This window comes from Taeniopygia guttata, chromosome 2, assembly GCF_048771995.1.
Source record: "Taeniopygia guttata chromosome 2, bTaeGut7.mat, whole genome shotgun sequence".
Taxonomy (NCBI): Eukaryota; Metazoa; Chordata; class Aves; order Passeriformes; family Estrildidae; genus Taeniopygia; species Taeniopygia guttata.
In genome coordinates, this window is record NC_133026.1 from 102,943,229 (window position 1) to 102,966,580 (window position 23,352).

General features: G+C 38.7%; 1 protein-coding gene across 15 annotated transcripts in view; it reads left to right on the plus strand.

Moving 5' to 3' along the window:
• The window catches only part of DLGAP1 (DLG associated protein 1), a 401,209-nt gene that overhangs the window by 103,926 nt on the left and 273,931 nt on the right, over nucleotides 1–23,352 (plus strand). The gene's annotated exons all lie outside the window — the stretch shown is intronic.

The following is a 23,352-nucleotide window of genomic DNA, read 5'->3' on the forward strand; positions in this document are numbered from 1 at the left end:
AATTGTTATTGTGTAGCCACAGTTCCCTTGCAAGGAGGAGCAGGGAGGCAGCATTTTATCAGGAGTATATGGGAATGCAGTGGTATATGGTGACTGCAAAGGAGGAGCAGAGACACTGCTGCTATGCCATACCATTTGAAATGATTGAAGAGATTTGTGGGAAAGAGAGGGGAGCATCTCCAGTTGTCATCTGAAGATGTTAGTACTTTGTGGTCTGTTGTTTCATAAAGTTCCTTAAATACCTCCTGAATATTGGACTGTTTCTAGTAATTCACTGTAATGTTATCTCTCCCCATTTCTATGGTGACTCCTGGTCTCACATCAATAGTTTTAGTCTAGGTCGTTCAAACATTGGGAAAGTCTGATTCTTTGCAATTAAGTTGTGCAGGAGCAGATTCTTTTTTGTGATTTCTTTTCCTTAATCATCAGATGAATGAAGGGTGTTGTGCATGCTGCGGGATTGTGGCATGTTTAGGCTGTGATATGTGATGTTTTGCATCTTCTTTGTATTTGTGAAAATGGAAAACCTCAGCCAAAATGGAAAGAAAATTTATGAGTCCTGAAATGGATATTCTCCTTTTCTGATTCAGAAGTGAGCTGTGATATGATATAATTTGAGGACTGGAAAGGAAAGGGGGGGATGGGAGGAAAGTAGAAAATACGAGACTCAAAAGTGCTTAGAACCCAGTTTCAGCATCTATTGCTTTTTTTCCTCATGAAAATAAATTTAAATGTTTCTTCTTGGACATTTTAAAAGTTCATTATATCCTTCCTGGAAAGTACTGCTGCTAGATATTACATAGGTTGCCATTTTTAAGGTTTGAACCATAAATGCAACACAGAGGAACATTTTGCTAGTAATTCATATTATTTCTTTATATGACTTTGTTTTTTATTTTACAGCTTTGTTTTATATTACATGTTTGGACTCAAAGCCTTTCTCCTAAATTTTGCTTTAATAATTACAGGAAATGTTGGTGGTTTTCTCAATCATTTATCTCACCTTTGGTTTAAAGGAATAGATGGCAGCATGTTATTCTATTCCTTCAAAGTTAAGTGGTCTGGAGAAGGCTGAAATAACCCAGACTGAACTGAAAGATAGTGAATGTTTCATTGCAGAAGAAAATGCAAAGTCCTGTGTTTGGGCTGGGATAACCCTGCACAACAGCACAGACCATGAGACCAGCTAGTTAGCAAGCTGCTTGGTTTCTTCTGGAGGTATTTGTGGACGATGAGTTGTGCATGAATCTGCAGTGTTTCCCTGCAGCACATGGGCAGTCATGTTCCAGGCAGTGTTACCAGCAAGTCCTTCCTTCCCCTGTTGGTACATGTGAGAGCACATTAGGAGAGCTGCAATGTGCAGCTCCATTAATGGACCAGAACAACCTAGGCCACTCAAACTTCCTGAGCAAACATCTCCTGAGTATTAACAGTTCCTATTTATCTTCTAATGGATAAATTATAAGTTTGGAGTCCTCCGCTAAAAGAAATTCCTTGTTGTGCTGAATTGAGTCCAGCAGAGAGCTACCAAAGTGGTCATGGGGCTGGAGTATGTCTGAGGTCATGCAGGGTGAGGCTGAGAGAACTGGGTTTGTCCAGCATCAAAAAGAGATGGCTGATGGGAGGCCTCATTGTTATCTTTACTACCTCAGACAAACAGAGGAGACAGAACCAGACCCTTCTCAGAGGTGTGTAGTGGAAGGATCCAAAGCCACAGACTAAAGAAAACACAGGAAATGGTGACTAAAGAGTAGGCATTTGGGAAATGACCAGGGTGAAATAATGAGAGCAAATGTACTGTGAGGCTCAGGGATCTCCATCCTTGGAGATATGCAGAACTTGGCTGGACTGGCTTTGAGATGGGTTCTTGCACCAGATGACCTGTAGAGATTGCTGCCAACTTAGATGGTTTAGTGCATACTGGTGAAAGGCCAAGAGGGTCATAAATGGGATTTCCAATGGGATTATGCAGCATAGGAGGCATCTCCTTAGAATTGCATGCCTATTTGTGGGTTGTAGTTTGTTGAGGTTTTTTGCTAAAACCCTGCTGGCGCTTACTTTCACCTTAACTTACTTGAGAACATTTCTGTAATTTCTCATTTTAGGATGTCTTGATTGTTTGTATGTTTGTCAGGTTTGCAATCATAACAATTTATCTTCTTACTCATAATAACTCTAGAAACTGATAAGGGCCTTGATGATCCAATTCCCCATTTCTTTGTAAGCTTTGATCAGTGAAGTAGATTAAAAAATCAATTTCTGAATTATTCTGGTTCAGATTTTGCCTGGATACTGTCTGTAAATAGTAGAGATAATTTACACTTAGCTTTCTCTCAGTTTCTGCTTCAGGCTCTCAGCAAGCTCCAGCAGATATGAAGTGAGTATGATGGGCTATAGCAATATTTAGAAGGCTCTGTTCAGAACTGTGGCTCTAGCAACTTGTTTCGCATGTAGTAATTTTAAAATCTGGAGGACAGGGTAAAAAGCTAGCAATCTTCCAAACAGGAGAGACCCAGTGCAATCCAGTCTCTGATGACACTACTTTGTAAGAGGAATGCAAAAAGTACATTTTGTGTGCTTTACTTTAAATCACTTGCTAGCTTTAAACCCATTTGCTAGACCATATTTACTCTCAGGAGGCTGCTTTCATGGACCTTCTTGAGAGCTGAAGCTATTCAGCAGTTCACCTGCTTTAAACCCACATGGATGGGCAACTATAAAAGAAAATCTCCCAAGCAAGGATTTCCAGGTACCTATGTGACTTACTTGACTCAGATGGTTTCTTTATTGCCACATGTCAGTCATCTGCATGTCTGCGTTGTGCACTGTGTTAGGGCTCCCCTTTCAGGAAGGTCACTTGGCATCCCTCCTGAGCTCAGCTGAAGGCAGTTCATTCCTCCTGTAGAAGTCTCACAGTATCCCTTGTTTCCTGGGAGCCCTTGCAGCATGGTGTGAGCTGCATGAGCTACTCTGGTAGAGGCAGCTCATCCATTACTGCATTGATGTAGGAGCTGTAGGGCTCTGTTGTGCCCCATCAGATCAGACTTCATCTGTATGTGCACAGATAAGATGCCAGCAAACATGTTGTCGCTGCTGAACCAGCTTATCCAACTTGCAGCCTGTTCCCATGGAGAGCAGTCTCTGGCAGGCAGGGCACCAGGAACAAGTGAAAAAGATTAGGCAGTGACTGGCCTCCTTTCAAGGGGACAAGTAGAGGAACATGAGAGCCTGTGTTGTGCAGTGCTCAGCACAATGTGTACACGTGTCCATGCTAAAAATGGAGCATCTTGGGACCATGATTGCAGCTGTGTGCATGGGTGGGCTCGTGTGTACAGAAAACTCAGTCACTTCACTGATGGTGGCCTGGGTAGGCTTTTGGTGTAGCTCATGTTAGCCTTGTGATGCAGCCTGGTCAGATACTCAGGGCAGTAGTGTAGCAGTCAGACACTACACTTTGTGTCACTTCACTCTTTAGTACTCTTTTTCCATTAAGTAGCAATTGAAAGTGCTTGTGGTCCTGTTCCTGCTCCCCATAAAATCTGGTCATCCCTAGTGGTGCTGGAGAAACATAACTTATTACCACCATATTAGAACAATTTGGATTATCCTGAGAAGAAAGAAAGATAACTGAAAAAGTGAACTGAGAGGAGGGAATATCACACTAAATTAAATTATTTTTGTTTGATTTTGTAGTCATTACCTCTTTCTCTCTTGGATAGGTTGGAATTACAAATTTTACATAGCAATTTAAGCTAGTATTAAACTCATATATAATCAGCCCTTAAAGTCTGTTAACTAGATTTGTACTCAGAAAAAAGCAATGAATTGCCAGTTTCCTGAAATGCATATACTTCCTATGAACTACCCAGACTGCACTAAAGGAATCGTGTCATCAACTTGGCCAGCTGACAAGGCATATGGCAAACTTTTATGATGCCTGTTATCTGTAATGATAGCTGTTTGTGTAGCTGTGCTATTCACTAAGTGAGAGTAGAACAGTAGTGCAGCAATTGCTACTAAGTGGAACAAACTGCAAAAGGACAAAAAAAAACAAAAATTGAAGACCAACATTTTAGAAATGTGAGAAAAAGAAAAGCAGCACAGTCACCCAGGGGAGTTTCTATAGCAGCAGTAATCTGAAACACCCAGGCACATTGCCAAGAGCTCCAGTAGGTTGTTAATCAAAACTTCCAAATCTCCTGCCAATCCAAGGCTCTCTTAGCATCAGAAGAGAAAGCTGTCACATAATGATGTGATACTTAAGTTACATAAAGAAATCTTCAAATTTATTTTTTTTTGTGAGGAGTATTCTTGTCCTAAATAGATTTTTTTTCCTTTTTTCAGCCTATGAGAGAATCCTTCCCATTGGAGTTTCGATTGAAGTAATGTATTTTTAAACATTATTACATTTAATTTTCAATAAGCGTACAGGATAGTTTTGGATACCCTAGAGAATATATTCTTTTATTGGCTGCAATTAGGTGTTCCAGTAGTAAAATGCAAATCTTATAATTCTTCCTAGGAATGGCAAAAGGTAGTAGTAAGAAGATTAAGCAAGTGTCTGTGTAAAGGAGACACTTTAATTACAATGTAAAATTTAAGTAAACTCTGTAAAAGTGCTCCAGTTATCTATTTAGTTACCAGTAATATATGGCTTTGCTTCAGGCATTGAATTAACTAAAAAATAGTGTCAGACGCATCCTGTTTGTATGGATAGTTGGTTTCTTTATAGTATCACACAGTAGGCATTTTTTTCAGCTGATGCTGACAAATCCCATTATCTAGGAGGTGTTTCTATTGCATAATCTTAGCAGCAGTGAAGGCAGCAGTGATTTCAATCTTTTCCATCTTAATTTTCCAGGTGATGGATTTTTCAGTTCTCTTGGAGGGAGAGGAGAACGCGGCAGGACATAAAAGGAAAGTGTGCTTTTTGGCGTGGTTTTCCATTCCCACTGCTTGTCTGACAAGCCCTCAGTGATCCCAGTGAGGATGCTGGAGAGAGGCAGAGAGAGGGCAGGAGGCAGAGGCAGTGACCACTGGCCATCCACACCAGGAGCGTTCTGCAGCACCGCGCTGTTCTCTCTGCCACTGCTAGGATCAGCGCTAATTTACACAGTCTCGCATGTTTCGAGGAGGAGTTCGCTGCTAAGGGAATGTCTGAGAGTACACGGGGATGCCTGTGAGCCTGGAGAGCTGTGGTTTTAAGCTGTGTTTTTATAGGAGCTGTGCTGCCATAGAAACTGAGACACCATACGTAAGCTTTGGCTTTCTATGTAAATAGCTGTAAGTGCCTTTGGCCTGCCTAAATCTTGGGAGAGAGAGAGATTTATGGGGCTTAGGAGAGGAGAAGTTCCCTCCCCCATGACCCTATTTCCCAAAAATACCATATGTCAACAGGATTCTTTTAAGGGAGCTGTTAAGAATATTAATGAAACAGAGCATCCTGGGGTTTTTGTAGGATAACCCATGTCAGTTGATTTGGAGAAAAGCTTTCACCAGTATAGTTTTCAGGCTGTCAGAATGGATTGGAGAAATTTAACATAGAGGTATAATTCTGAGTACTGTCAAATTTCATGTTATATCTATTGTTTAGCCCCCTATACTTCTGCTTTAGCACAATTCCAGCTATTGAGAGTAGACTCATTAATACCATAAAGATCCCTGTGTGACATGATAAATCAGTCTGTTATGGGCCAGAAGGCATGGTAAATAGCCTTAGGCAAAATTTATGTAAGGTAATAAACCCAAGAAGATGGTATATCTAAACTGAATTACTTTCAAGCCAGTAGGGGCACTCTTTAATTCAGTAGTATTTTGGCTTTTGTTTAGTTTACTACACTTACACTGTAGCTATGTAAGAAGTATGCAGTCTTTTCTTGGATTGCTGACTAGTTTAGAGTTCTGAAAGAGCCTAGATATCTTAATGGAGATACAGGAGGAATAAAACCCAGGCTGACAACTTCATCTTTCTTTGGAAATGAAGCTTTGCCCAAGGGTCAATAAAATAATTTCACTGTTTTGCCTATCCATCAACTCTCCTGAAAGACTGTCTGCACTTGTGTCAAACATGAGGTGGCTGTCAATGCAGGTAGGTGCAGGATGGCATTGATCCAGTTAGATGGTGTGACAGCTTTAAACATCATGAGATTCAGGGCAGGCTGGAGATCCCAAGTAAATACTCAGAAGAGTGACTGGTCTTGAAAAGCCTGTGGCAGGGCATGTTTGGCTATGGATGGGTGCAGCACTCTTAGTAATTGCAAGCAAGATTTATTTCCCCATTTCATTTGGACGTTTTAAGCTGTCTCAAAACTTTGCATCTAATCTGAACTATGTTTTGGTGCCTTTTCCTGCCAATGGAAAAGTGATGATACATCTTGTATTAATGTGGCTAGATGAAATTACATGTGTTGGATATGCCACTTAGATTGCTACTGAACTGAGTCTGATTTTATGTACTTCAGACCATCACAGGCCACAAGTGGAATGCACCTTCATGTATTGCACTCTTGCTTCAATGGAGATGACCAAAAGATCACTTTTTTAAAAGAAAATGGTATACTTGGATTGCAATTCTGTGTTCGGTACAGACCACAAATTGGAATTTTATTCCCAAATCCATCAATCATTTATGTAACAGGCAGTCTAAATCATGCCTGTGATACTAGCAGTCTACTTGTAGAGCCATAAATTATTGATCTGCTTCCTGCAGTTTGTTTGCCCTTTCTGACTTAGACTAAAATTATTTACTGCCTTGGTTTTTTTAAAATGCTTATGTCACAGAGGCCTTTTTAAAAATAATAGAGGGAATAATTTCTAGAAGAGATTTCTTTGAAAGGTAGAAACTCTGTAAGAGAGTTCAGTCTCCTACATGATACTGAGTTGATCAGTTTATGCAGACCACTTTTTTCATGTCAGTCTTCATTTCCACTTCTCTATGGAAACAGAAAAAAATAACTTGTACAGAAATCTGAAGTTTTCTGGATCCTTTTCACTGATTTTTCCTAGAAATTCAGTTACAAAATTACCAAGAAGCTGTTCTAAAATACTATCCCTGTAAAAGGAATTTTTCTAAAATACTATCCCTGTAAAATACTATCCCTGTAAAAGCAATGTATTTAATGACAAAGGTGCTTCATATCGGACTTGTCTTAATAAAATGCAGTAACCCTTGTGAACTTCAAGTGTGCCTTAAATTGCTGCACTATTTTTTATTTGCTTTTAATCTGGCAGAAAATGATGGTTTGATTTTCAATTTAAAAAAGCTGTTGAGATGTGTAATGAGTTACAAATGTAAATTTTATCTAGAAGTACAAGAATTTTCTACTGCAATTGGTCCCTGGAATTGTGCCACAGAATGGAGATAAACAAGGACATATAGGCTGAAGGAAAAAATGTACCTTTGATATCTAATGTGGTTAGGTTTTAATGTCACAATTATTGCAGTCTCTTGAAAGGGCAGTCTAACACATATTGGGGCACTGTAAGAAGGGAGTGTGAGAAGGACTGGAATCAGTAATTTCTCTCACAGGTGTTTACAGGTCTTCCCTGAGGATAGCAGAAGCAAGAATATCTCCATAATCCTCAGCTATGGGAAAAACAACTTTTTCTGAGGCCCACATTTACAGCCATCACTGAAACATGCCATTGGGTTACACATGTCAGCTGAGCTCCTATTCCCATAATTTGTACTAACGAGAAAATGAGTCTCTTCTCAGAATCACATTTAATACACCATTTCTATTCTTCACATTCAGCCCACATGGTGCTATGCCTGAATAAAAGCAGATTGGCTTCCTTTTTTATTCAGACACTCTGGCTAACCCTCATATACATAAAAGAATTGCATCAAAGTTACCACCCACTGAACATACACATTTTTTTCATGAATTGGGTCCAATCCCTTTTTAAAGAAGCTGTTAAATGGATTGGGTAGCTTCTTTGCGTGTTACGCAAATCCTTCCCACTTCACAGATTCAGCAACAGCTATTGTTGGGAGCTAAAGAAGCCATTTTCCTACCAATTCAAGTGAAATATTAGTCCTGCTTCATAATAAGCTTAGTGACTATTTACTGGATACTGAGATAGTAAAGAACCACTAGAGATCTTGAGTGGAATATAAATAGATTACCTTTTTCAGGGTCTCAATGAGAGGAAACTGAGAAATATGTCAGCTGTTTAATTATTAACATTCAGTATAAATCAATAGCAAAATAGGCTTTGATGGTGATCTTCAAAAGGGTTTTAATCATTACTTCCCTCACACAAAGAAAGTCTGAGCACTGGGGGTTTAGCCTGTGTTTATGTTAACTGTACTGGAAGGCCACCACTGTGGTGTTGCATTGACTTTATAGCAATAATTAAGATAGCACTAGTTTTTTAAACTTACAGGCATTTGGGACTATTGCTACCACATGTCATACCTGGGTAATTCCTGAAGCACAGAGGATAGTCTAATGAACAAAATTCACTTAAATCCCATTGAAATTAATTAAGTTGTATGATAGGACTAGATTTTGGGCCCACGTGATTCATATGCATGGCACAGAATGCAGAAAAAAGGTTTATGATTTTCCTTTAGTGTGATTCTCCCCTGCCACCTCCCAGGAAACTGATGAGCACACAGGGTCCTGGAGACAAGGACAACTGTGGAGCCCAATTTCTTCACCAGCCCACTTTCACAGTTTGAATTTGTGCACATCATTTTGTATTTTATTTGATATTGCAGGAAGATATGGTACATAAGCCACTGGGGAGTGCATTCCCTAGTTTGTATAGAAAAGTTATTCTAAGTGAGATTGGGAGGAGGTGTGGGATGCAAAGCAGGGTGGGGCAGGGGGAGAAGAGTTTAATGCAGATGCAAATTACATTGTGTCATGGTTTGACGCTGGCACAATGCCAGCGCCCCATGAAAATACAACTTACCAATCAAATGCTGTGAAATGTGATCAAAAACAGAGCAAAGCAGGCCAAACTTAATAACAAAGGAAAAGCTTTATTACACTACTACTACTACTACTACTATAAAAGAAAAAAAAAAGGAAAGAAAAAAAACCCACACAAAATTCGAAATGAAAACCTTCCAAAACATTTCTCCTCCCTCCACCCAACTCCACCAAACCCCAGCGAGACCCATTTGGATCCTTAATCAAGTTTTCACCCTTCAATATAATCAATACTGAGTCCATCGGGGAAGAGAGGAGTCCCCCTTGCAACCATAGACCCCCAGGAAACACAACTGCCACCTCTTGTGTTTCCAATGTCACACGTGGCACCGCCCAGACACACCGGCCAGTGTGACATTCTCCTCTCCATGTCACAGTGCTCTCACCACCGTGCATGGACAGAGACTGCTTATAGGGTCCCTTTAAGGATGCTTTGCCAAGGACCACCAGGAACAACAGTCCAGTATCACAATTCGGGACTAGAGTCCCTCCCATTTTCCCCTGGGGCCGAGGGTCCAAAAGACAGAGATCGCCTTCTCTTCTTCTCTGAAGATGGAGGGCATCCTCACACCCTCCTCAGCTCTCTCTCTGTCCACTCCAAAACTGGTAGTTGCTGAAGAAGGTCTCTTGGCTCACCAATGCATCCCCCTAAAATGCAGTCCCTCTTGAAAGAAAGAGTGGTTCAGTCTATGGTAAACAAGCAGAGTCCAGCCAAAAGCCACTCTATCATCTGCCCCCAACCTTCTTCTCTGAACATCTGAGGTTTCAGGCTGTCTCTCTTTTCTTCAAATTCAGGAGGAGTAATATTTCATAAAGCCTTCATTTCACAGGAAAGGGTTAAAATTCCCGGACTCCCCGGACGGCTGCAATCTCAGCCCAGGACTCTTTCTCTAGTCTCCCACGCTGGGCATCTTCCCCCCCCCCTTCTCCTTCTCCTCTGCCGGCAAACTCCTAGGTGTCTGCTGGCTCTCTATCTCTTTTCCCTCTGGCTTAGGGGAGGGGGAACAAAAACATCCCAGATGTTCTCCACCCTTCCATCCGCAGGAGCTGGCCCAGCTTGGTTCCCGATCCTTCATCCCCTGGCCTACCTGTGCAGGCCGCATGGCTCCCCTCCCCCACCCAGCCCGGGCTGGGCAGGGGAGGTCCGTACCATGCGGTGACCGGAACCAAAGAAGGACGAGTCCTCCTGGGAATTCCGCTTTTAACCCCTCTGTGTTCTCAGAGGCGTGTCCACCTTCAATTGGTCACCCCAAGTGTCAGTATCTAAACCTGACCCCTGACAGGATGGATCTCTTCCTTCCAAAAAAAAAAAAAATTCTCTTCCCGTGTCAAACCATGACACATTGAGAGAAAAGAATAATTTTATAGTAGGAAGTACAGAGTTGCTAAACTTTCTGGGTCTTGAAGTCTTGCTGCAAAGTGTTTGTGAGCCACAACTTCCTGATGGATTTCCTATAGCTATCCAAAATAGGATCTTCCGCTATTCCTGCGGTAGCTCCCCACTCCCTCATTCCATATTTCTGCTTCTTCAACTAAATTCATGTCCTCCCACCTTCTGGCTGCTCTAACTCCATTGCTTGCCCTGCTTCTCATCCCTAATGTACAAACTGTACTCACAGCAGGTTGCAAATGCTTCCAATCTCTTAGCGCTTCTCTTACAACCTGTGCATGTCCTTGCACACTCCTTCACCGCAGCATCCCTTATGTGCAAGAGCTTGGAGGCTTGGAAGATGAACCAAGGGCTGCAGCTGTAGCTATACTTCCAATATATTTAGCTTCTCTGCAGTCATGGCTAGTCTCTGATCTCTGCTAGCCAAGGTGCTCAGACTGGGTCCATGGTCGGCCATGCAGGCTCCCAGGATGGAGGGAAGCTGTTTGTGCTGTTCTCTGGCTGCCAGAAGAGCTCTGGTAGGAAGGCACTCTGTGCAGGCTGAGCACTGGTACCAAGTTCCTCCCTTCTGCATGTTATCCTGCATGAGTGTGCCTACACTCACGTGGTAGTCTGCCATGATAATGCTGCTTTGTATGTAGTCTTTATGGAAAAAAGTGAGCCAGAAAACAGCAGGGGAGAGTAGGAGCTGGTGTCTGTGAACCTCATTGGTTAGTCCAAATCCAGCTGGTGACTGGATTTCCTTTCAGTGTCACCCAGTGACTTGGGGGCGGGCTCACTGCTGCAGTTATTAGGTCATTTGGGTTGTCCCATAGGTCATGTCAAAACATTTATCACCCACTGTGTTTTCTGATATCTTGGTGGGTTTTTTTAAAATAATGAAACTTAAACTGATCAGTATATGTGATTTTTTATACGGTCAATTACACTACCTTTGCAATTTTGACAGATACTATTTGAGCTATAGCTTACGTTGTTATTTTTTAATCCTTCTGTTTCAGGACCTAGATAAAAAATATTTTCATGGGGTGGCTTGAAAATTTGATCTGCAAAAAACATATTTTGAAGTTAATGTACTTAATACCACATGTGAAATTTGCTCAACAAGGGTGTTTTACTTTAGTTATTTTCTGGTATACTGATACTGGTCATAGGAAAAGGGTTTTTTCTTCTTTTAAGCAAACAGCTAACAGCCACACTAAAAATGTCAGTGTGCATTATTTTATTCCTTCCTCTACCTCCCTGATCACATCCTTTTCTTGCTATTGCTATTGCAATGCCTCCTTCAATTAAACAGATAAGTAGACCTCTTCCACAACTCATGCCAACATATATTGCTTGGTGTGGGGTTAATATTTCACACTTGCTGCTGCTTTTCTGCCTGTTGCCAAACCAATATCAGCTTGTTCACACTGTTCAATCCCTGTATCTTCAAAATTTGAGCTCTATTGCCTGCACCTTCCTCTTGGATGAGCAAAGTACTTCTGCCAGGATAACAAGATTTCATACACTGAACCATCCAGATCATTTTACCATAATCTCACAATAATAAATCTTTGAGAGAAACATTCTCTTCTAGAAGTCCTACTAATGTACACTGTGTTTGCTAAGGAAAATGGTTTAGAGCTATGAATAATGTCATTAGAGGGGTACTATTTTTCCACAAGGGAAATTCAGAGAATAATTGATATGGAATAGCATGAAATGAAATCCAGTCCCTTTGTTTTTCCTTATCATTATTTTAAATTTCACTGTTCAAAAATATATTTTTCAGTATTTCTGTTCTTGAAGTTATGCTTGAAAGAAATTTATCCTTTCCATTTTGTTCCCTTTGGTTTTTCCTTTCAGGTATTTTTACTACAAATAATGTCATATTTTAGTTCAACTTATTTATAGAATATTATTATGCTGACAGTTACACAGAATTTTTTAAATCCCACATCAGGTCAGTAAAATGACAAAGCTCAGTATCAAGTCATCTGGGAAGATATGTTACTTGTAGCCTTCCAAACTGATTAAATTAATCCACTGGTATATTTGCTTTTGCACTTATTTTTCCTAAACAAGTACTTTGGAGAAAAGTAGTGTAGTGACCTGCTACACAGGCAGTTTTTAATTTTGTATCATTTGATCAGGCAGATTTTGCTGAAAGGCTTAATGAATACTATCTAGTGCACTAATTAGCCGAATCAGTAAAGCTGGTAAAGTTCCATCTGCAAACTGGCATAACAAATATATTACCCCAAGTATATCCAAGTAGATCCTGAACTGGTACAAATTACTAAGATCACTTCACGGAATAGTAAAAGTTGCTACTTTTCAATAAATGATTGATAATGGAACAGCAATTCAGGATTTAAGATTATGGTATTTAAATTAACCATCATACTTTATGGAAAAGAACCATTTTTATATCCTCAAATACTTAACAATCTGTGACTTAGTCAATTGCTATCTGAATAATTTTGTATCCTGGAGCTGTAAAACTTTAGGAAAATTGCACAATTTTGAAGAAAAATGGAAGAAAAAATCCTAAAGGAAGTGTTTCTCTGTGGAATGTACACTTAGTGCCCTGTTATATAAACTTTTTCTTTAAGGAAGGAAGGTTTTTGCTTTGAAGATGCCCTATTCCTTTTTTTCAGCAGATCTGTAAAGTCACTTTCATGAGTTACATCTTCAGAGGTGTTTGCTGATATTCAGGATACCATATTGTTGAGTGAACATGTTTTTATTCTGGTCAAATTATTAATTATTTGCCAGATCTTTTTTGTTCCTCTCTTTGTCAATTCCAACTCTTCTTCTGGAGTCTGTATGAAAAAGGTGTCCTTTTCCTTGGCAATTGCTAGCATTGCACTGGCATTATTAAATTTCTGTCAGTTTTTGTAGCTGGAGTTTGGGTATGTTGTTATGGATGATAAAATAGCTTTGATTTATATGCTTTTCATTTTCACATGCTTGTGAACAAACTTACCTCCTAGCGTAGACTTTTAGTTGTCCTTTTTATAGCTGATACTAAACCATTATATATAAACGAGATACAATAGTTGTATCTAAATCAGAAAAATGAAAATAAAATTGGGTATTTTTTTTAACTTGAGCTGAGAATTTAATCAAAGCTAGTTGCTTAGTGTCTCCCCACTTGCACATGGTTGGCACATTTGCTTTAGGCAGGTGCTTTGTCCTGTTGAAATTGTTAGGGCTTGGGATGCTTAAAACATTGCCTATAGAACCCGTTTGACCTACTGGCACCTACATTTAAGCTTCCCAGCTGTGAATATGCAAGGCTGTATTTAGAAAACTGATACCATTTGCCTGTCCAAAAGTGCTGCACGAAGTCATGTGTAGATTCATGAGCAAGGAACTGATATTTGCTATGCTGCAAGGAAACTTTTTGGTCTTCTTGTTGCTGGTCAGATGCACAGGAGTCTCAGAAATGTTAATTTACTTTTACCATAGCTGAAACCATAACAAAAATTAACACTTCTTGCATGCTTTCTTCAGTAATTTAATTTTCTATCAACTTGAATGACTTCATTTCATTTGCTATTTGGCAATCTTTCTCTGGCTTTCTCAAGTATGTGGAAATTCATACATTTTTGCCCAGTAGTTAAACTTTTTTGTTTTGCAAAGTACATTTTAAACATCTAATTTTTTATTCTTATCTTGTATTTGTTGTTAGAATCATATTGGAATAATTCTTATGTTTCTGTGTGCCCTCAATATCTGATATATGTAAACGATGAACAGAAGCTCTTCAAGTAAACATTTTTATAGTATGTCCACTTAAAAGCAAGTTTAATGTTGATTATTTTCTTTAAGATGAAGTAGATAGTACTCCATTTCTTAAAATTCTTGACCAAAACATTTAAACCTCTTTTGCTTTTAATACTTATATGTACATATCTCTTTTAGTCCTTAGGCATAGAAGCACGATGTGTTTTTCTGTGATCTTAATACATAGACTTCTTTGTCATAATTGGTAATTACTTAGTCAATACCAATTGACTAAGGAAATAGGTACATAAATAATATATACATCCACAAAAATTATGCAAAATCACAGAGACATAATCCTCTATATTTACATATTTTCATATATAAGTAAATACAGAATGTTCTAAAATTGTTTGAGAATAGAGGAAAACAATCGTTCAAAATCAGGAGAAAACACATTTAAGGTGACATTAGGAGCAGAGAGAGAGCTTTAGTGCTAGGAATATATATGTCATATGTCTTTTGCTAACTTAAAAAAAAAAAAATTGGGAACAAACACCACTAATTCCATGGTGTCAGAATGTATTGATAACCAGATGTGCAATAAATATCTTTCACTCCTGAAGTACTTGCCACTAGAGTTTACATAGTTTCAACAGTGACTGGTCCTATGTGTACTAGCCACTAGAGGGGGGATGAGACACATCTTTTGTCATGAAACTTTGCAGATAGTTGGTGGCAGAAGTCTTGAAATTCTGGAAAATCTTCTTCATTTTTATCCTCTGTAGTGTATGGTCTTATGACAAGCTTGTAATCTGAAATCCTCTCACCTTGTGTCCTCAGGGTGTAATCCTTATTTCAGATTCACAGAATCACGGAACAGGATATGTCCTTAGGAAAGGACCTTTGGCCATCTACAAGGATAGAGGCAATTTACAGGCTTAAGTAGATAGATCAGGCCTTTTTACAGGCAGATTTTAAGGATCTCCAAGAGCAGAGATTCTACAGCCTTTCAGGGCAAACCAATTCCAGAATTTGGGCACTAATGTCCATGGTTTACATTTATTCTTTGAAATGTAATCAGAATATCCTTTGTCACAGGTTGTATATTTTGCCTTGCAACCTTACATTGAGCACCACTGAGGAAGACTCAGTCTCTGTCTCCTTTACACCTTTCCCCTGATTATTTGAATACTCTTGTAATATCTGTCCAGCCACAGCCTTCTCTTTCTGATAGTGAGGAAACCAGTTCCTTCAGAGTCTGCTGGTATGCCATCTACACCAGACCCCTAGTCATTGTGGTAGCTTCTGATGGACTTGACCCAGTGTATTAATTCCTTCTGGGAAGCCCAGAGCCACCCTTAGTTCTCACAAGTGGTTTTACAAATACCAAACAGAAAGGAAGAACCAGTTTCCTGAAACTGCAGGCTATGCTTGTTCCTATGGCCCAGTAAGCAAATTTTCAAAATTCTCTCCAATTCAATATCTCTATTACTTGCTTCTACTTTCTGTTTGATCATCATACTTCTCCAAACCTTGGAGACCACTCTGGCTTCCACTCCTGGCTTTTTTCATGTTTCTGTTCTCCATCTCTCATTCCCTTCTCTTCGCCTGCGTCTGTCTTCCCCTCCCAGCAATCTTCCTGCACTCTTCTCCCTAACAAGTGAAGAACATTTGTCTTCAAATGTAAAGTTGATGTATATGTAAAGTTTCACCTGCGTTGGTGATCTTAGACATTGACAAGGAGTAAGAGACATTTCAAACATATGAAAAATAAAGTATTTCAAAGTTCTTACATCCTACCACATTTTTTCTTAAAAATTAAGGCTTCCATTGACTGCCCTTGGTGGTAGTTGCAAGCACACTGCAAGCACACTGCTATGTGAAATGGAGATTGATTACAGCTGCAGAGATTGGATCTTATCATATTTTGCATGGAATTGCTTTCCACTTCTCCAGCCCTTGATTCTTTGTTCTCAATGTGATGCATAGTGTTCTGTCAGAGGAATGGGATTTATTCTTTCAAGTCATACACAGAGTAGATTTATATGGATTTATAGTATATTTATGTATGATTTATATAGAATAGAGCAAAAGGATTGCTGAAGTGAATGAAATGTTTCTAAGGCATTGAGATGCCCTGTACTGTTATCAAAGCATTTTTTTGGTTTTTTCTCTACAGAACTCCACCCATTTTCATAGCCACAGGTGAAGTGGCATTTTCCCTACTTTCCACACTGGGTAATGAAGCAAAAAATGTATTTCCAGGAAGAATGAGATCTGCTTAGGCATAGCTTTAAGCTAATGGAAGACTTCTCTGAATATGATGCATGAAGGCATGCAAAGATGCTGTTATTTGAACATAAGCTGTAAATATACTTGTAAAAATCGGTAATACTACAAATTATCATTGCCACATTCCATTAGGGGATTTCAGTCTTTCACAGTTTTAAGGATCTCAGATGAATCTTTTAGTGTACCTCTCACTTGCCAGACTGCAGCATCAAGTCCTGATCCACACTCTTTCAGTAGAAACACTAGGTAAATTTAGATCTATAGTCTCAAGAAGAGAGAAGGTGAGGAGTACAGACAACTGAAATTATCTATGCAAGTGGTTTAAAAATCCTTTCTAAAAGTGAAAATAAAATCTGTGATTGCAATGATGCAACACAAAAGTAAATTTTATCAAATAGCACCTAGTCACTGTAATGAGAAGGAGTCTGAGTGGACTGTTTGAACCTGTGGTATGGGAAGTGTGGAAGTTCAGGGAAGTTTAGAAGTTAATATTGGAGAGAAGTGAGGAAAAGAATACTAAATTTAACAAAAAATAAAAGAGTTGTCAGTCTAGAAAGTCGGCTTGATAGGCTAAGCCAAGAATCCCCTTCTTACAATATCTGATAAGATTCAGAGTTAAGTAGTTTTCCTTTCCTTCCTATTTTTAAATAAGAAGGAAATAAGGAATAAGAAAACAGGATTGTTCATGTATTTGTGAGGGTTCAAGAGTAGATGTTGACCCTCATATTCTAAAACCGAAACTTTCTTTCAGTGGGTGCAACTGCTGTATTAGTGCTGCAGACTGCAACCCAGAGCTCTGGACACTATCACAAAATAAAAAATACATATAGGAATGGAATTAGGAGGCATCTTTGTTCAGGTACATAAAATTTGACAATGTAGAGTATAAGGAAGAAATAAAACTGCAGAAAACGCTGAAATATACCTTTCAGCAAAAACAGCTGTAAGAGCTAACTTAGCTGATAACATAAATATGCTGCAAAATTATGGGAAAACTGTTGTGTCATTGTAATCACTACAGACAGTCCTGTGTCAGAAGACACCAAGCTGAGTGGGTGGTTGACACAACCAAGTGCTGCCCCTAGATCAGTGCAATCCCCGGTTTCAATACCAGCTGGTGGATGACAAGATGGAAAACAGCCCTACAAAGAAAGACTTAGGGGTGCTGGGGACTGTCTTGGGCATGAGCTGGCAATGATCACTTGGAGCCCAGAAAGCAGATTATGTTCTGGGCTGCATCAGAAGTGTGACCAGCAGGTCAAAGGAGGTAATTCTGCCTTCACTCTTGAAAGACCCCACGTGGAGTACTATGTCCAGCTCTGGGATCTCAGCATAAGAATGACGTGGACCTGCTGGAGCAAGTCCAGAAGAGGGACCCAGAGAAGGACAGAAGGCTGGAGCACCTCTCCTGTGAGGACAGGCTGAGAGATTTGGGGCTGTTCAGCCTGCAGAAGAAAAGGCTTCAGGAAGACTTTATAGCAGTCTTTCACTACCTAAAGGGGCACAACAAGAAAGATGAAGGCTACTCATTTTTAGTAGCACCTGTATAAACAGGACAAGGGATAACAATTTTAACCTAGAAGAGGGTACATTTAGACTAAATACAGGAAGTAGATTTTTATAGTATCAGGGGTGAAACACTGGAACAAGTTTCCCAGAGAAGTGATAGATGTTCCATCCCTGGAAATATTCAAGGTCATGTTGGGTGGGGCTCTGGGCAGCCTTATCTAGTTCAAGCGTCCCTGCTCACTGCAGAGGAGTTGGACTAGATGACCTTTAGAGAGCCCTTCCAGCCCATACTATTCTATCATTCTGTCTTGCTGTTGTTATTATGAAGTAGGCATGAAGTTAACTCACATCACCCATATGAAAAATCCAAGATCTTCACATGTGGCTACATTTACTTCTCAATATCTCAATTTGTACTGTGCAACCCACAAACTGACCAAAAGTACAAGTCCGAGCTGATAAGATTTTTTAATTTTTATATAAATAGATTTCTGTTGAAAAACTGATATTTTCTTTGAACCTATAAGGATATAAATATGATCTTTTAGTTTAAAAAACCTAAGTGTGCACAGAGTAATATCTCTTCTCATAAAACTCTCAAGGTTATAGTTCAGGAAAGCACTCACACATCCCTGTTCAGAAAGAAAGAAAGTGGTTAAGGACATCCTGTAAATAATTTCTTATCTTAAGGCTGTGTTGATTTTACGTCTTCTAAGAGTGGTGGCTCAATACTTCTGCTTTTCAAAATGTAGTTGTCATCCCTTTTTATAGAGGGCAAAATTGGAGCAGATAGATGAGAAGCAATTTGCATAATCATATAAAATAAGACCTGCACAAAAATAGTCTATTAACTCAAATTGTGTCAATTCCATTATTGTAGTTTAACAACTAAATACATTTCCTCTCTTAAAAGGCATTACATTTGCATAGTTTTGGTTTTTTAATTAATCTTTTTAAAATGTATTTGTGATATAATCCTAAATTTCTGTACTCATTTTGCTGGGATAGAGTTAAATATCTTCCTAGAAAATAAGTTACTCTTTTTCCTCATTGGCAGTGTTCTGAGTATGTTCTTTTTTTGAATATACTAGTAAGGATGATCTGAGTATGTTTTATATATATATATATATATATATATATATATATACTAATAAGGATGCTCAGTAATATTTCAGAGATGGACAAGGAGTAATATTGGGCATTTCTAGGCTGCACTTACCTAACACTTCATGAGAGAGATGCAGTGATTCAGAGAGAAAGTGGGCTTCAGGTTTATGATGTTATACTTAAAGAATTTCTCTGGAGAGAAACCCACAGAGATCTTGAACTAACAAGATGTTCTAGCTGGCAGTCCTGTATTCTAAAGATCTTTAATTTTAACTTTTGTTTGCTGTTTACATAGAACATCTGAATTGAAAATACTACACCCTTGTGCATGTATTTGTGCATGCCGATCAGAGTGTAACAATATTTACACAGAAAAACCCTGCCCTTTGTCACATACAGCTCTCAAATATTTTAGGTCAAAACCTCAATTGTTATAAATCAAGACAAAGTTGTAGAAATGTCTCATAGATGCCATTAATTTTGTCTGGTGAATGTTTTTTGTGTGTTAATCAAAGTACAGTATGCAGCTATTTTGATCATATATTTTACTAGTTCCTCTAGGACTACAACAGTGATATGAGAACAGAAACTGCTTGTCAGAGTGGTATTTCTATTACAAAGCTGTCCAGATTTATGCTATTTACTGCTGTAAGTAATAAAGATATCAAAGACTTACAGTGAATATAGCATTAAGGTTCAATAAGGAAGTTGTAACGATTTTGGAGAACCTTATTTCTGGCAAGCTGAGATTGTATTTCCTGTCTACCATGACAGGTCTTTTGTTCAGCAGTGGTCTATTGCCCAACGAAAAGATGAGCAAAAGCCACTCATACTGAGGTTTAGGTACTGAAACATTGCACATTTAGGGTAGCTGAATGTCTCGATGGTGACAACCTACAACTCTTAGTAGTAATGCTCTGTCCCTTCCCAATATGGGAAGGCGTTCCAACTGCGTCCCAGCATTCTGCTGGGTAAGAAGAAAAATGCATCTTTCCTCATGCCCTGTTTTGCTACATCCTGCTTGCCATAGGAAGGAGCCCTCTTGGTGACTGGGCCAAAAAAACTAAAATTTTTTTTCTTAACTTCCCCTTTAAGTCACTTCCCTAAAAACATGTGGCCAATATTAATGCCGTGGTTGTTACCAATTCTCTTTTGTTACCATACTCAACCCTCATATGCAATTCAGGGCTGTTTATTCAGCTTGCTATTCCATCTTGAGAGTTTCCTGAAATAGCCTTGGAAAATAAATTAAAATCTGGAATGGCATTTTGCAATGTGGAAAGTAATGGATATTAAAAGTTGACTGACAGCATGCTTTCCTGCCTAGTGTCAAAAGGAAATAGAAATTAAATTTAGCAGAGTTCATGACTATTGCTACACTAAGGAGCTCTCAATCAGTAGTAAAGTAGATAGGAACTGTCATCCCCATTTGCAACAGAAGCTGCAATTTGATGATACAAATTTGTCTTCAGCCTGCCCTCCTTGAACCAGTCTAGTCCCAGTCAGATTCATGTGCCATTGCACACATAATAACACAGTCACACTTAAAGACTTTCAGAGTTTCATTCAGACTTCCATGTTTTAGTAGCATCTTCCCTGCTACAAATTAAACTGAGTTTCATTACATATTTAATGTTTAGCTCAGCAGCACTAAAATGTTGGTCTTTCTAATGCTTAAAGAGGTTTACTGAATAATTTAAAATTCTGATATGGTAAAGCATGCAGTTTTCCCAATTACTGCACCTTCTGTAAAAAGTCACAGATATATCCATAAGGATGGCATTCAAATTTTCTTTCCACCTCATGATCATTTGGCTTATCATAATTTGTCCTGATAGTTGATGTTCCTAAGTGAGAAAAGCTTTATTTTACTTATTTAATGTTCAAAAGTAATTCCGTAAGTGAGAAATGTATTTACTGGTGGAGCATATCTACTTGAAATAATGCATTGTAAAACTTGTGAACACATTTATGATAATTTGGAGAAGGTAAAATAGGCAATTTGTCTCCCAGATACTGCCAAGTGAAATGGAATTAGATCCTTTAGGCTACTTCTCCATGGTGATTTAAATATAAAGTTGGCTATGATTTTAAAAAGAAATTAAAACTTTTGGGTTATTTCACTCACACATGTTTTATGAAGAGATTCTAGGCTAGATTATCATCATTTTAACAGACATGCTTTCTTTATTTTGGAAATTTTAGTTTTTAATTTCTATAGTATGACATCCTGCTGCAAAACTTAAGCATTTGGAATTAAATTATGTTTATTTTGGCATCCTAATTTCTTTCTCTAGAAGCACTTTCAAGTACTTACACTCTGTGCTAACATTCAGCAGCAGCTTGCTTTGTTTGTTCTGCAGCAATGTGAAATTAAACACTGGCTTTGCAAGCAGCTACCCCAGTAGATTAAATGCAAATTATCCCATTTTCTGATGGAGTTTGGGTCATGTTGAAAAAGTGAGCTCTGTTGTAAAAGCATTTAATTTTATTTAAAAGGCAGCAAACAGAAGTAGTGCCTTTTCTTTTCTCCAGATGGGCTCAGTTCCTGCTTCTGAACAGTGCTAAAAAGAATGACCTGAAGTCCCGACTAACTGATTCAGTAAAGCAGAAAAGTTTCATTACTGGCCTTAGCTTCTATGGCAGCTCTGTGCTGGCATTTGATCATTGGACTGTAGTGATTCAATCATTCCACACAGCTAATTTAGTGTGTTTCTTTATTCACGTCACAGGAGATTAAGTGAAAGTTGACCAGTGCTTGCCTGCATAGTCAGACTGAACTAATCTGTATTCCTGCATGCAGAGAATGAGGTCCTGGCATGTGATCAACCTTGTTAGCAACCACAGGGAAGTTCTCAATGTAACCTGAAAATCAGGAAATTTGGGGATGGAAAGAGGGGAGATCATAAGAAGCATGATAAGAAGAGGAAGATAGTCCAATAAAAACCTCCTACTTCAAGAAGCTTTGTATTAAATAAAAGCACTTATCATCATAGTTTATTTTTGCAGGACAAGATGTATGACAGGGCCACAATTCTTTTCAGTGAAGCAGCTGAGTCACTCAGTTTTAAAGATGAATTTGGCTAGGAGAAGAAAGAAATTAAGAAGGAAGCTAGGTAAAAGCAAGCAATTAAATTTAAAATATCTAATAATACAGATTTCAGTATGGTAGTGCAACTACCAAATGACTTTTCTAAACAGTCTTATGGAAACATTTACTATTAATAGTAAAGGGGGGGAAATACACCTGTATTGCTTTCTCACACTTCTGTAAATTCTGTAGAGCTGTTGGAAATATCTGTTGTGCAACGGATGTAGACAGCAATTTTGCAGGGAGTTCTAGGGCAGGTTTTGTGGTACTAGGTGGTACCATGCACTAGTGTGTCACTACTGTAATACTCAGTGGTTGTTAACTGAGGATGGAGTGGCACTCTGTGCAAATGTGATCATAAATATTTCAAGACCCACTAAAAACCCCAGCAGAAAACAGAGCTATTCTAAAAGTGAGTATGTTGATCTTTAGCAAGTCTTTGCATCTTCCCTCTTCTGCACTCGTACTTACAGCCTCAATGCTGTGTTTGGTGCTTTTTATCCTTAACATAATTTTTGCCTTTTCTTCTTTTATTTCCAGTTTTAATCCCGTGTTTAATGTGGGGTTTTTTTCCCTTACATATTTTTTTCCTATGCCTATAGCTGAAACTTAGTCACAGAGTGTGTAGACTCCTTCCTATGATCACTCTCAAGTATTTTATAAAACAATCATAATGAATTGTCCCTCATTTTCTCTTAATTGACTGCAAGAAATAAAAGAGCTAGGTAAGCAAAAACAACATCAATACTGACCTATGGTTCTCTGATGAACCTTTGTGACCTGATTGTTGTTAGTGGCCTTTGTCTCAATTCCCATTGCATTCATGCATCCCCATGAATTTATAGTGGTATGTTCTTCAAACTATTGAACTATGTAGTTCAAACAAAAATATTCTTGTGACTCCTGGCACATTTGAAGGTAATTTTTTTTTATAGTTGCAGTCATATTTTATGTCTGGAAATTGCTTACATTTGAATCACTACTGTTGTAGGTTTTACTGTCTAGAGCAACAAAAACAGAACAAACTTCATTTGATAAGGTGTTCTGTATTAAAACTGTGTCATTGATCTCAGGAAAAAAGGTTATTCCTAATAAAGGAGCTTGCAAGTAATCTGGGAAGTATTTCATTAAGCACAGACCCAAAATCTATTAATATTCTTTTGTCTTCCTTGACAGGCAAATTTTATCTCACAGCAAGTGCAGTGCTCTTCCTGAGCCCCTTTTATGTTGTGACCTCACTGCAATATTTGTCAGTTTTGAAAATTATGGGAATTTTTGCCATTTGTTCAGGCGTTTTACTTAGG